Genomic DNA, 13,535 nt, shown 5'->3' with positions numbered 1-13,535 from the left:
CCCGCGCTTGCCTGCCATCCACCTTTTACCGCTCCCTTACAGACAGGGTATTCACCCGAGGTTTTGCATTCTACATATCCTAACACATTGCCTACGTATGGACCAGACGCACATTTACAATTTTAAACATCTTACAACAGTTCCAAAATTTGTTACATTTCAATTCAATCACAATACTACTTGACATTTGACATAAACATTAATTTGCACATTGAAACTTGTTTACAGTTTCCTTAACACAATGACATGAAACAAAAAAGAAATGAAATCAGAACATCAATTACTCAAGTTTATCGAAAAATCAGAAGAAAAAAATTACTTATTTGTACAATAGTACAGCGTTGTTGTTGTTACACATGCCCCTGTTTCCAGTAAATTTCACTAAGTGCAAATTTGATGGGAACACTAAACTTTATATCTATACAGTGGTTCTGAATCTTTGAGTGAATGTACCATCCTAAAATTTTATATTACAAAACTTCCTTTCACTCACATTATATAGGTCTATACTTTTTAATATGTCAGGAACATTTACCTATCATTTACTTAAGTGCCTTTGGCACAGTCCAACCTCCTATCACAACATGATTTAAATAGCAAATCACTTATCAATGTTAAATTTCTCAGAGAAATAAAATCAAAATCTGGAACACAAACACTTAACTACAAAGCATATACAAATACCTATATACACTATAAAACAATTTGTTACTGCTTGCATTGAATAGCAGTCATTTCCTTATTTCCTAATAAACACACAATATTATTTAGAAAAATCACTACATCTATTTGCTGCCTATTATTCAGATTTGGGCAGTCCATTTCGCATCATTTTATCACATCATCTGCACCACACTTACAATTCTCCTTTGACTATGTATCTGCCCTCTTTGGTGTTTGGCAGTCCCATCTTTTATTTGGCTTGCAGCATTTACCCTTTCTTTTCAGCCCTTTTCTCCATACATCTTTACATTTATAGTACCTTTGGTAATCTGAAACTCACATAAGTACATTAGCACACTGACATTGGTATACATACATTTACAAATACTTGTTACATTTAGAATAAAATAATTTCATCGTTAGATACAGCACATTTACTGCAGACTGCTTTCTGATTGTACTTAGGTCACTCACTCCTAGGAACATACAGTTTCAGGTCCACAACATTTCTTACACCTAAAGGTCTCTTGGATTTTGGGTAGATCAGGTAGTAAGCATTATCGTGTGGAATGTTCTGTATTATATACGGTCCATTATAAATATATTTAAATTTGGAAATTTCATGGTTCAGTTCACTAGATTTTTCGTGGGTTTTTAAAAGAACATAATCCTCAATTTTAAATTTTGAAACTTTCTGGTTTTTATCGTGTCTTTTAGATCTAGATTCAGCTTTTTGCTTTGTCCTTTTTCTGACTAATTCTTTCTTTTAACTCAACCCCAAGCTTGTACAAGATGGAAACTCTAGTTTTTCCTCAATTAAACTTTTACTTCTGCTGCCTAACAAAATTTCTTCCGGTGGGAACCCAGTAGTTTCATGATGTAATGTGTTCATGACATTCTCAAAGTCCAATATAAATCTGCCCCAGACTCTAAATCATGCCCCTTCCTGTTTTTTTTTTTTTTTTTTCTTCCACAATACACCTTGGTCGACTGTGACATCGTCCCAAGATACGTTCCTGACCTGTGAACCATTTATATCTGGTGGCTTTCTAGGTTTCTGGAGTTCAAAGTCTTTACTTACTTGAACTCTTTGCAAAATAAACACTGAGTCGTCAGGTGGTTCCTTTTTTCTGTGTTCAGTCTCAACACCTGGGTTTTGTTTTGAAACTTCGTCATCAGTAGGTACAATATCGTAATTAGCTGTATTCCCATTATTTTCACTAGTACCGAAATACTCGTCATCTGAACTATCGTCCGAATCCGACCATTCTGGATCGCTTTCAGGTTCTAACATAAAAGCTTTTCTGAGACAGGCACCAAGTTCTTCCTCTGCATTTTCGTCAGGCTTTGATTTTAACTCAATATTCTCTTTAGGCAAAACGACTTCATTATCAGCTTTACTCACATCCACTGTTACTTCATATTTAGTGTAATCCTCGTGGACTTCAGTTACTCTTAGGTAATTAGCTGCCCCTTCCCCACGGTGCCTTTCGGTAACAGCTTGTACTATTGGCAGATCGTTAACAGAAGTTACTTCCTCGTCAATGCTTAGGATTTCATCCTCCAATTCCTTCCTATCTTTAACCATCGTCCTATCGGCAGCACGCGTACTTTGCACGGCGCTATTTACTCTCTCCTCTTCAAATTTGGGCCACGTCACCTTATCGATGTCCCTACTATTTCCTTTTTCACTAATTAACCTCCTTGCCTCATATTCCTTATTAAAATCCTCCCACTCACATTGCTTGAGGCCCTTGTACAGATTGTCGATCTGCACACGCCAATCACTTACTTCTGCTAATTCATTCTCGCCATTTACTTCATTGCTAACACTGCTAACTGCACCTCTCTGTGTATCCACTGTTCCATCTACTATTTCCTTCGCCACGGAATTACCACTCGTAATGTATTCACCAGCTCATACGACAATGTTTGTACCTAATTCTGCCGCCTTGCTAGCGGCTTCTCTTTGAACAGCTGTTCGGCTAGGCTGGGCCGTTGCCCTCTGATGCTCCACTCACCTGTTAACATGTAGCGGGGGGCGAAGATGAGTCATCTGCGGACGCACCTGACGCTTGTTTCGCAACAACACTTTGTGTCGTTCCACTCCTGTCTCTAAGCTGTCTCATAACTACAAGACAATGGTCCCAGACATGCTCGACAACTTCAAGAAGCATTAAAGTTCATTTTCTCCACTAACATCTTGACTACTTCCTTGCAAACCTTGATGATGTAAGTGAAGAGCAGGGTGAAAAATTCCACTAAGACATCAAAGAAATGGAAATAAGACATCAAGGAAGATGTAACATCAATGTGATAGCAGACCACTGCTGGATGATAAAGAGAGAGATGATCCTCAATGTGTCCACAGCTGGAAAAGCAATAAAAGAAGCTTCGACAGCAAGCTAAAGTGTTATTATAAGAACTTATGAGCTTAAAGAGAAATGGAAGTGTACTGGAAATGTAGTTTAGAACATGATTTATAAATAAGATAAAATTTTATGTTGTTGTTGTGGTCTTCAGTCCATAGACTGGTTTGATGCAGCTCTCCGTGCTACTCTATCCTGTGCAAGCTTCTTCATCTCTCAGTACCTACTGAAACCTTCTGAATCTGCTTAGTGTATTCATCTCTTGGTCTCCCTCTACGATTTTTACCCTCCATGCTGCCCTCCAGTACTAAATTGGTGATGCCTCAGAACATGTCCTACCAACCGATCCCTTCTTCTTGTCAAGTTGTGCCACAAATTTCTCTTCTCCTCAGTTCTGTTCAATACCTCCTCATTACTTATATGATCTACCCATCTAATCGTCAGCATTCTTCTGTAGCACCACATTTCGAAAGCTTCTATTCTCTTCTTGTCCAAACTATTTATCATCCATTTTCACTTCCATACATGTCTACACTCCATACAAATACTTTCAGAAACAACTTCCTGACACTTAAATCTATACTCAATGTTAACAAATTTTTCTTCTTCAGAAACGCTTTCCTTGCCATTGCCAGTCTACATTTTATATCCTTTCTATTTCGACCATCATCACTTATTTTGCTCCCCAAATAGCAAAACTCATTTACTACTTTAAGTGTCTCATTTCCTAATCTAATTCTCTCAGCATCACCCGACTTAATTTGACTACATTCCATTATCCTCGTTTTGCTTTTGTTGATGTTCATCTTATATCCTCCTTTCAAGACACTGTCCATTCCGTTCAACTGCTCTTCCAAGTCCTTTGCTGTCTCTGAGAGAATTACAATGTCATCGGCGAACCTCAAAGTTTTAATTTCTTCTCCACGGATTTTAATACCGACTCCAAATTTTTCTTTCGGTTCCTTTACTGCTTGCTCAATATATAGATTGAATAGCATCGGGGAGAGGCTACAACCCTGTCTCTCTCCCTTCCCAGCCACTGCTTCCCTTTCATACCCCTCAACTCTTATAACTGCCATCTGGTTTCTGTACAAATTGTAAATAGCCTTTCGCTCCCTGTATTTTACCCCTGCCACTTTTAGAATTTGAAAGAGAGTATTCCTGGCAACACTGTCAAAAGCTTTCTCTGAGTCTGCAAATGCTAGGAACATAGGTTTGCCTTTCCTTAATCTATCTTTTGAGATTAGTTGTAGGGTCAGTATTACCTCATGTGTTCCAACATTTGTACGGAATCCAAACGGATCTTCCCCGATTTCAGCTTCTACCAGTTTTTCCACTTGTCTGTAAAGAATTCATGTTAGTATTTTGCAGCCGTGACTTATTAAATTGATATTTTGGTAATTTTCACATCTGTCAACACCTGATTTCTTTGGATTGGAATTATTATATTCTTCCTTGAAGTCCGAGGATATTTCGTCTCTCTCATACATCTTGCTCACCAGATGGTAAAGTTTTGTCAGGGCTGGCTCTCCCAAGACTATCGTAAGTTCTAATGGAATGTTGTCTACTCCTGGGGCCTTGTTTTGACTTAGGTCTTTCAGTGCTGTGTCAAACTCTTCACACAGTATCATTTCTACCATTTCATCTTCATCTACATTCTCTTCAATTTCTATAATATTGTCCTCAAGAACATCGCCCCTGTATAGACCCTCTATATACTCCTTCCACCTTTCTGCCTTTCCTTCTTTGCTTAGAACTGGGTTTCCATCTGAGCTCTTGATATTTATGCAAGTGGCTCTCTTTTCTCCAAAGGTCTCTTTAATTTTCCTGTAGGCAGTATCTATCTTACCCCTAGTGAGATAAGCCTCTACATCCTTACATTTGTCCTCTAGCCATCCCTGCTTAGCCATTTTGCACTTCCTGTCGATCTCATTTTTGAGACGTGTGTATTCCTTTTTGCCTGCTTCATTTACTGCATTTTTATATTTTCTCCTTTCATCAATTAAATTCAATATCTCTTCTGTTACCCAAGGATTTCTACTAGCCCTCATCTTTTTACCTACTTGATCCTCTGTTGCCTTCACTATTTCATCTCTCAAAGCTACCCATTCTTCTTCTACTATATTTCTTTCCCCCTTTGTTGTCAATCATTCCGTAATGCTCTCCCTGAAACTCTCTACAACCTCTGGTTCTGTCAGTTTATCCAGGTCCCATCTCCTTAAATTCCCATGTCTTTGCAGTTTTGTCAGTTTTAATCTACAGTTCATAACCAATAGATTTTGGACAGAGTCCACATCTGCCCCTCGGAATGTCTTCCTAAATCTGTCTCTTACCATTATATAATCTATCTGAAACCTTCCAGTATCTCCAGGCCTCTTCCATGTATATAACCTTCTTTCATGATTCTTGAACGAAGTGTTAGCTATAATTAAGTTAAGCTCTGTGCAAAATTCTACCAGGCAGCTTCCTCTTTCAGTTCTTCCCCCCAATCCATAGTCACCTACTACGTTTCCTTCTCTTCCTTTTCCTAATATCGAATTCCAGTCACCCATGACTATTAAATTTTCGTCTCCCTTCATTATCTGAATAATTTCTTTTATCTCATCATACATTTCATCAATCTCTTCATCATCTGTGGAGCTAGTTGGCATATAAATTTGTACTACTGTGGTAGGCATGGGCTTCGTATCTATCTTGGCCACAATAATGCATTCACTATTCTGTTTGTAGTAGCTTCCCGCACTCCTATTTTTTATCCATTATTAAACCTACTCCTGCATTACCCCTATTTGATTTTGTATTTATAACCCTGTATTCACCTGACCAAAAGTCTTGTTCCTCCTGCTACCGAACTTCACTAATTCCCACTATATCTAACTTTAATCGATTCATTTCCCTTTTTAAATTTTCTAACCTACCTGCCCGATTAAGGGATCTGACATTTCACGCTCCTATCCATAGAATGCCAGTTTTCTTTCTCCTGGTAACAACGTCCTCCTGAGTAGTCCCTGCTTGGAGATCCGATTGTGGAACTATTTTACCTCTGGAATATTTTACCATTTGACCATACAGTAAAACTGCATGTCCTCGGGAAAAATTACCTCTGTAGTTTCCCCTTGCTTTCAGCCGTTTGCAGTACCGGCACAGCAAGGCCATTTTGGTTAGTGTTACAAGGCCAGATGAGTCAATCATCCAGACTGTTGCCCCTGCAACTACTGAAAAGGCTACTGCCCCTCCTCAGGAACCACATGTTTGTCTGGCCTCTCAGCAGATACCCCTTCATTGTGGTTGCACCTACGGTACGGCTATCTGTATTGCTGAGGCACGCAATCCTCCCCACCAACGGCAAGGTCCATGGTTCATGGACGTTGGAAAAAATGTCATAAATTGCTTAAATGTTGTTATTATACCCAAAAATACTCCCTTTTTTGTGAGAAAACCTGACATGATAGAAAAAAATGGATTGCATTTTTGAAATCAGCACTGAAAAGTACATAAAAGTAATTTATCAAATTTCAAACAACTTTCAAAATTTTTTTTGTAGACCTGTGTTATTGTGAGCAACTGAGAAGTCTTGCAGATGCAGTCCAAGAATGACGACCAGGAATACTGTGTGAAGTGGTGCTACTCTGTGATAACACCTGCTTGCCTGCTACTAGACAGACAAAAAAACATTATATGGAAGTTGGGTTGGGAAATCATTCCACACCCATCTTATTCACCTGATCTTGCACTCTCAGATTTTTACCTTTTCTTCTCGCTATTGAACAGCCTTGGTGGAACTTCCGTTCCGGATAAAATGTGCTCCGAAAGCGGCTCGACAAGTTCTTCACCTCAAAATAATGGGATCTCTACAATTGCCGAATTGAAAAGTTCCCCAGCAGAGGCAGACTGTTGTAAATAATGAAGGAGAATATATTATTGTTTACTAAAGCCTCTGGTATGTGTTTTTGTTGTGTGTTTGAAACTTATGGAAAAACACTACAAGCTTATGCACCAACCCAATATTAACTTACCATTTTAGCTCAGGATGGTCATAAAAGTTCTTCCCTCTTCTCAAAAGGTTTCTTTAACTGTCATATGAGTAACACATGTGTTTCCCAAGTCGTGTATGCTTCTGCAGCTTTGGATATCTCCACCAGCCATTCCAGATTTGACATTTTGCACTTCATCAATCTCATTTTTTAGGCATCTGTATTTCCTTTTGGCAGCCTTTTTATTTTTCTTCTTTTGTAAATTACATTCAATATAATAAATAGTGGACACTCCAGGTTGGAATATTAACAATGCTAGGAAAAGGATAGATACTCACCATAAAGATGAGTCATTGAATTGCAGACTGACTTCCTTCCCCATCCTTCCCTAATCCAATGGGACTGTTGATCTTGCTGTTTGGTCCTCTTCCCCAGAACAAAGTCTGTAGTCTACATACGAGGGCTGTTCAAAAAGTAAGGTGACTTTTGAAATTGCGTGGGCAGCGTACATTCGATTATCGATCAATTTTTTTTTTCTTATGTTGGTACGCATGTCCCGGACATATGTTCACAGTTTCAAGTGTACAGCATACTTCGTTTGTTTTTGACAGATAGAAAGGTTAGACGTGTTTTAGTGTGTTCGGTGATGTTATATTGTTATAAAAAATGGAGCAAAGAATTTGCATCAAATTTTGTGTAAAAAATGGAATCAAGTGCTCTAAAACACTTGAAATCTTGACATTTACAAGTGGTACAAATTCCTCCAAAATGGCCGAGAAGATGCCAATGATGAACCTCGCTCCGGACGCCCTAGCACATCAACAACAGATGACAACGTCGAAACTGTAAAGAAAATTGTTTTGAAAAATTGTTGAATTACCGTAAGAGAAGTTGCTGAGGATGTTGGCATATTGGTCAGCTCGTGCCATGCAATTTTTTCGGATGTTTGGACATGAGAGACGTGTGTCAGCAAAGTTTGTTCCAAAACTTCTCAATTTTGATCGAAGCATCGCTCAGGAGCTCTTGAATGACGTCATTGGTGATCCTTATTTGCTCAAAAGGGTCATAATTGGTGATTAAACATGAGCTTACAGTTATTATGTCGAAACCAAAGCCGAGTCATCCCAATGGAAGCATCCCTGAGAGCAAAGACTGAAAAAAGCACACCGAGTTTGATCGAATGTCAAAGTTTTGCTCACTGTTTTTTTTCTTTTCAGTTGCCGTGGTGTAGTGCGTCATTAATTTTTGCCTCAAGGTCTTACGGTCAGTTAGGATTATTACCTGGATGTTATGCGCCGTTTGCGAGAAGCAATACACTAAAAACGTCCAGAATTGTTTAAAAACAATCCATAGCGTTTGCATCACGACAATGCATCTGCTCATTAATCGTGGCTTGTGAGAGTGTTTAGCCAAAAACATGTGTTTTCTATGCTGAAGAAGGCATTGGCTGAAAGCCATAATGTGTAACAGTCTTTTCATTGTGCCTGTCTGCAACTCGTTGGACCATCTGTACAGTAGTAGCAATCTTTGCTTTTCTTAATATTGTTTTTATTCCAACCTGGAGTTTAAATTGTTTGATTTTGCTTCCAGAATACGGGGTAAACATTAATATAACTGACAAACTGCAGGGATGGATTCATACTATAAATGAAGGGAAAAAAATTTCCTATGAACATGTGTCTGCAAATGGACAGTGTGAATGCAACAACAACAAATCATCCCAGAACCCAATACAGAGTTGTATTGAATCCACATCACAACAGATGTTCAAAGTGGGCACCATGGGGTGCAATAACTGCATTCACACATAATTGCACTTTGGATTACAGCATGTTGGTGAGCCGCTTGCCCAGAGCTTGTAGTAGGGTTCGTCGCAATGTCCTGTACGACCTGGTCCTCCAAATCTGGTGTACGTACAGTCTGCTGCTTTCCTGCATGTTTGTCTTTCTGAAAGGACCCGTGATCACACAAATGCTCAAAAAGGGCTTGAAATTTCGTGTGATGTGCTTGGTCTCTGTGAGGGAACTTGCTTTGGTGTAGCTGTGCCGCCTCTCGACCATTTCCATCTGCTTGACCAGACATGAACACTATCTCGGCTTGTCCTGAGATGAATGCCATACAGTAAAGCTGCTTGCCCTCAGGAAATATAATAGCTATAGTTTCTCTTTTCTTCTAGCCATTTTTAGTCCCAGTGTAGGAAGGCCATGTTGGCCAAAGTTATGATGCAAGTCAGTCAGTCATCCTCTATTGAAAAGGCTGCTGCTCCTGTTCAGCAACCACGTCTTACCTTTCTGATAATGTACCTCTGATAATGCTGCACAAAGTTCTTTAAGTGTTTTGAACAGGTGACTTTTAGGCGGCCTATGTAAAACTATCATTTGTTGATCATTGCGACTATTGAGGGTTGAAACATTTGCAGATGTACACTGAAAGCAGTTTTATTGCTTCTTATTTGAGTGTGTTCTGTAACTCATCTCTCAAGAGTACCAACCCACCTACTCTGCATAAAGCTTTTTACATTTCCTGTGTAATTTTGTAGCCACCAGAGTGTGTGGATTTTATTGTATTGGTGTAGTGCCTTAACTTGAATCTTAAAAGGTTGGTTGTCTGATAACTAATCATTACATTTGTATTCTGGAAACATCAGGTGATCTGATTGAAAACTTTCTCTTTGTATGGCAGTAAGATATACAGTACTTAAAAGAATTAGGAGAACATGGCTTGGGGCACCTGCCATACTCCATTGAGCAATAATTGAGAACTGGATGTGATACCAAATTATATCTTTACCTTTCCCAAATGAATTACACAACAAAACATAATTATGTCCTCCTTCATTTACATAACAAGAACTGAAATATCCAATCAGGTGTTGAAACCATACTGGAGTCAATCATTCATCCTATCATCCTGGGAGCTTTTTATTGTACTTTCAGAGCTTCAGTAATGTATATGGCTTCTATGGGCATTTATCTCCAACTGTCATATACATGTCAAGCTCTGTACAAGTCTATGAAGGCCATCCTGTGGTATCCATCCTTATTCTTCAGTGAGTTCTTGGAGAGTCTGTAGTGTAAGAGGATGTCCACAATGCATCTGTCAAGCATGTTCCACACGTGGTCAGTGGCGTTTAGGTCAAACTTACCTCTGGCATTTCCATTACTTCAGTGTACTGGCTTTGAAAAACTTTCGCGGTGACACCTGCTGCATGGGCAATGGCATTATTGTGCATGAGGAAGAATTCAGTGCCACCACCATATGCATAGGTACCATGTATTCAACAAATCTGTCTGATGTTCTACTGCCAGGCGGTGAGGTGACCATGAATGACAACAAGATACGTACGGCTGTGAAGACTGATGGTTGATCACATTATCACAGGACCTTGGCCAAATGTGGACAACAGGATGTTGGGATACTGGTACAGGACATATGACTCGTAAGATCCTTTCTCGTAATCTGTCCTTTACAGTCCAATCTGACACACTGGCTTCAGTGACCCTTCTGAGATCATCTTTCAGCGCTCTGGCATCAGCCGTACAATGCTGCAACAGATAGATTGCCAGATATTGGTCTTCATAGGGGGTCGTAATACATCAACAACCTTGTCCAACTCACCTTGTGTACTGATCTGTCTACCCATAGTGTGTTCACAACCTGTGGATGACAGGTGGAGAGACATTGGCATCTGCAGCAACATGACAGAAAAGTCCATCCTTCTTGGATCAAACTGACTGTCCTTGCAACTTGTACTTCATTTTGATGTCTCATTGCATATGCTTGGTTGAATACAATGTCCACAAATGACAACAGTCACCTATGCTCTTCATTAAAGTACACTGAAACACTGTTACTCATTTCCTTCTGACTGATCATTTGATAATGTAAGGCCCAACACCTGATAGATGGAGATGTGTTCAGGTGTTGCATACATTGAAAGTGAAGATCGCAAGATACACAGTAAGACCACAGGCAACACCAATATCAAAACAGATGTAATATACTAGATGTTGATACACGTGTTCCCCTAATTCTTTTGGCAGCGTATTTGTTTAATATTATCTACGAAACACTTCTTAATGTTGTTGTATTGTCACCTGAAGAGGGCCTAAGAAATTGAAAGTCAATCCATGACCAAATAAATGTAATTTTGCAGAACATATATATATATTTTTAACTGCTGTAAAAAGTTTTATTGATATTAGCACCCCCTATATGGAAAATCAGTTAAGACTCCTTAAAGCGAACAAGACCCCACCAGTCTCTGATGATATTTTAGCTAGCTTTTATGTTGAATATGTTGTGGTATGAGCTCCTCCATCTCTTATTTGTTGAGATGCTCTTGTACAGTGAGTATTAGTGTGAAGGAGAAAAGGCAGAATATTCCCATTTTCAAAAAAAGGTAAAAGATTGGATGCACAGAATCATAGGTAAATATCATTGATACCAGTCTGTTTTGTAGGATCCTAGAGCATATTCTTAGCTAAAACATAATAAAGTTTCTGGAGGAAAAAGATTCTCTTGAAAATTTGCATGGTTTCAGGAGAAAAACCACTCTTCCGAATAACTATTTGTTTTATTTGTGTATTATGTCTTGCAAACAATAGACTCAAAGAACAGGTAGAAGACATTTTCCTAGATTTCCAAAAGGTGTTAGGCACTGTACCATAACATCAACCACTAACCAAGATACAATGATGTCAGGGTTGCCACAAGTTCTGAAAATCTGGGAATTTCAAATGTGTTAGGGAAATTTTAAAAAACTGCTGAAAAAAAACTTGTTTTTGTTTTGTTAGATAAAATGGTTTGTTTACTGGGATGTCATACATCGTTGCTGGCTGGGCACAGCTTACATGCACCACTTCCCTACTCCCTCATTCTTACCATTTCTCCCGTTTGTAACACTCCCCTCAGCTTGCAGTCAGGGCTGCCACCACTTCTTGCTGCTAGCCTAGCAATTACCAATGAGAGACAGGGAGAAGTGAGGAGTGGCTTGCTTGGATGTGATCCTCAGATATTCTTGATGCAGTGGCTAGAGATGGCCGTCAGGTGTGCACGAGTTGTGTCTTAGTGATTGTGTGAATGTGTGTGTGCTCTCGTTTTCTGACAAAGGTTATGGCTGAAAAGTTAGAAAAGACAAACACACCCTTACAACTATGCGCTTGTCTGTGGCTCAGCGATAATCTTTACTGTGAGTTGCTACCTATCCTCATTATTTTTGTTTCTCAGAGTATTCGCACAAGTTATCTGTTGCATGGAATGATCACTGCGGTCTCATTTCAACAACATGGTGTCTGTGACATGTGAGTAGCTGGCCACACTAGTGGACTTACACGACAGGCCAAAACCGCAGACCATTTCTGTGGGTATATCTCTAACAGATCAGGCCTGCTGATCTGAAGCCCATTATTTCCACTAATGTGCAACCCCTGCCCATTCTATCTGGTCTCATTGATCTGCCTGCAATCCGGGTCTGTTTATGTGTGGCATAATGCGGTGGATTTTCCCGGTGTGTCCGTGGACCCAGGACTATGTTGCTCCTTGGCAGGTCAGAGGCCACGGGCGATGGATTTCAGGAATTGCAACTTTCACTGCAAGTACATTTTACAATGTGGTGCTCTATAGACATTTTATTGATTGTAGTACATTTTGGCACTTCGAAAATAAATTATATATTAGAAAGTATGGACGATAAGAAGAAGAAAATTGTGGCAGTCACTGGCGGTTTGTATGCTATGTGCTCATATATTTCTCAAGAGATAAATCACACAATACCTGTAAAATAATAGACGTAACACAGTGGGTAATAACCGACAATAACGAACATAGTAGAACCAACATTTTATTGGTGGTCACCTATAGTGTTGGTTTACACAACTCTTACCTGCCTTATACACTTCTTTCAAGAGGCCTACTTTTTTCTGAGGTTATTTCTGAAATTAGTGAAGATATTTTAAATCTGTCTTGTGAATCCAAGGAAATGCGTATTTTGTCACCAAATGTGTTTCATTTTATTGAAATAAAGTAACAACAATGGTCTTAATGAAACAAGTGTATGATTTGGTGCCATCTAAATACAATTTATTACAAAAGATGTTGATGTTACTACTTAAGATTTTGCACTTAAATTTGTTTGTCTACATATGTCTTTACTTACCCTTGAGATCTCAGAATTTGTCAGGGGAAAGTGCTAAAACTTGTGTGAAAATCAGGGAAATATCAGGGAATTTCACTTAGGGAAACTTGCAACCCTTGGATGTGACACACCTTTGCAAATACATGAAGGGGTTGATGTGATGATGAATATTTGACACTAGTACAATGTGTTAACTGTGTGTTGGCAAATGCCAAAGGAGGGGTTGTGGGCAGCAAATGAAGACACATAGACCACGACAACCACGGGGTGTAGACCTGTACACGAAGAACAAGCTGCGCATACCTCCCACAGTGTAGGCACCTCAATGTCTGGTTCATGTTTTAGCAAAAGTGGAACTCATGCACAAAGGTAAAGATCACATAAACATTGTTT

At 39.2% G+C, this 13,535-nt stretch overlaps 1 protein-coding gene across 1 annotated transcript in view; it reads left to right on the top strand.

Moving 5' to 3' along the window:
• Positions 1-13,535, top strand: part of LOC126258544 (5'-3' exoribonuclease 2 homolog) — a 460,812-nt gene that overhangs the window by 31,799 nt on the left and 415,478 nt on the right. The window lies entirely within an intron of this gene.

The sequence above is a fragment of the Schistocerca nitens genome, chromosome 1 (genome assembly GCF_023898315.1).
Source record: "Schistocerca nitens isolate TAMUIC-IGC-003100 chromosome 1, iqSchNite1.1, whole genome shotgun sequence".
Classification (NCBI taxonomy): domain Eukaryota; kingdom Metazoa; phylum Arthropoda; class Insecta; order Orthoptera; family Acrididae; genus Schistocerca; species Schistocerca nitens.
Note: the sequence above shows the minus strand (reverse complement) of the source record. Positions and strands in the feature narration are given on the sequence as shown.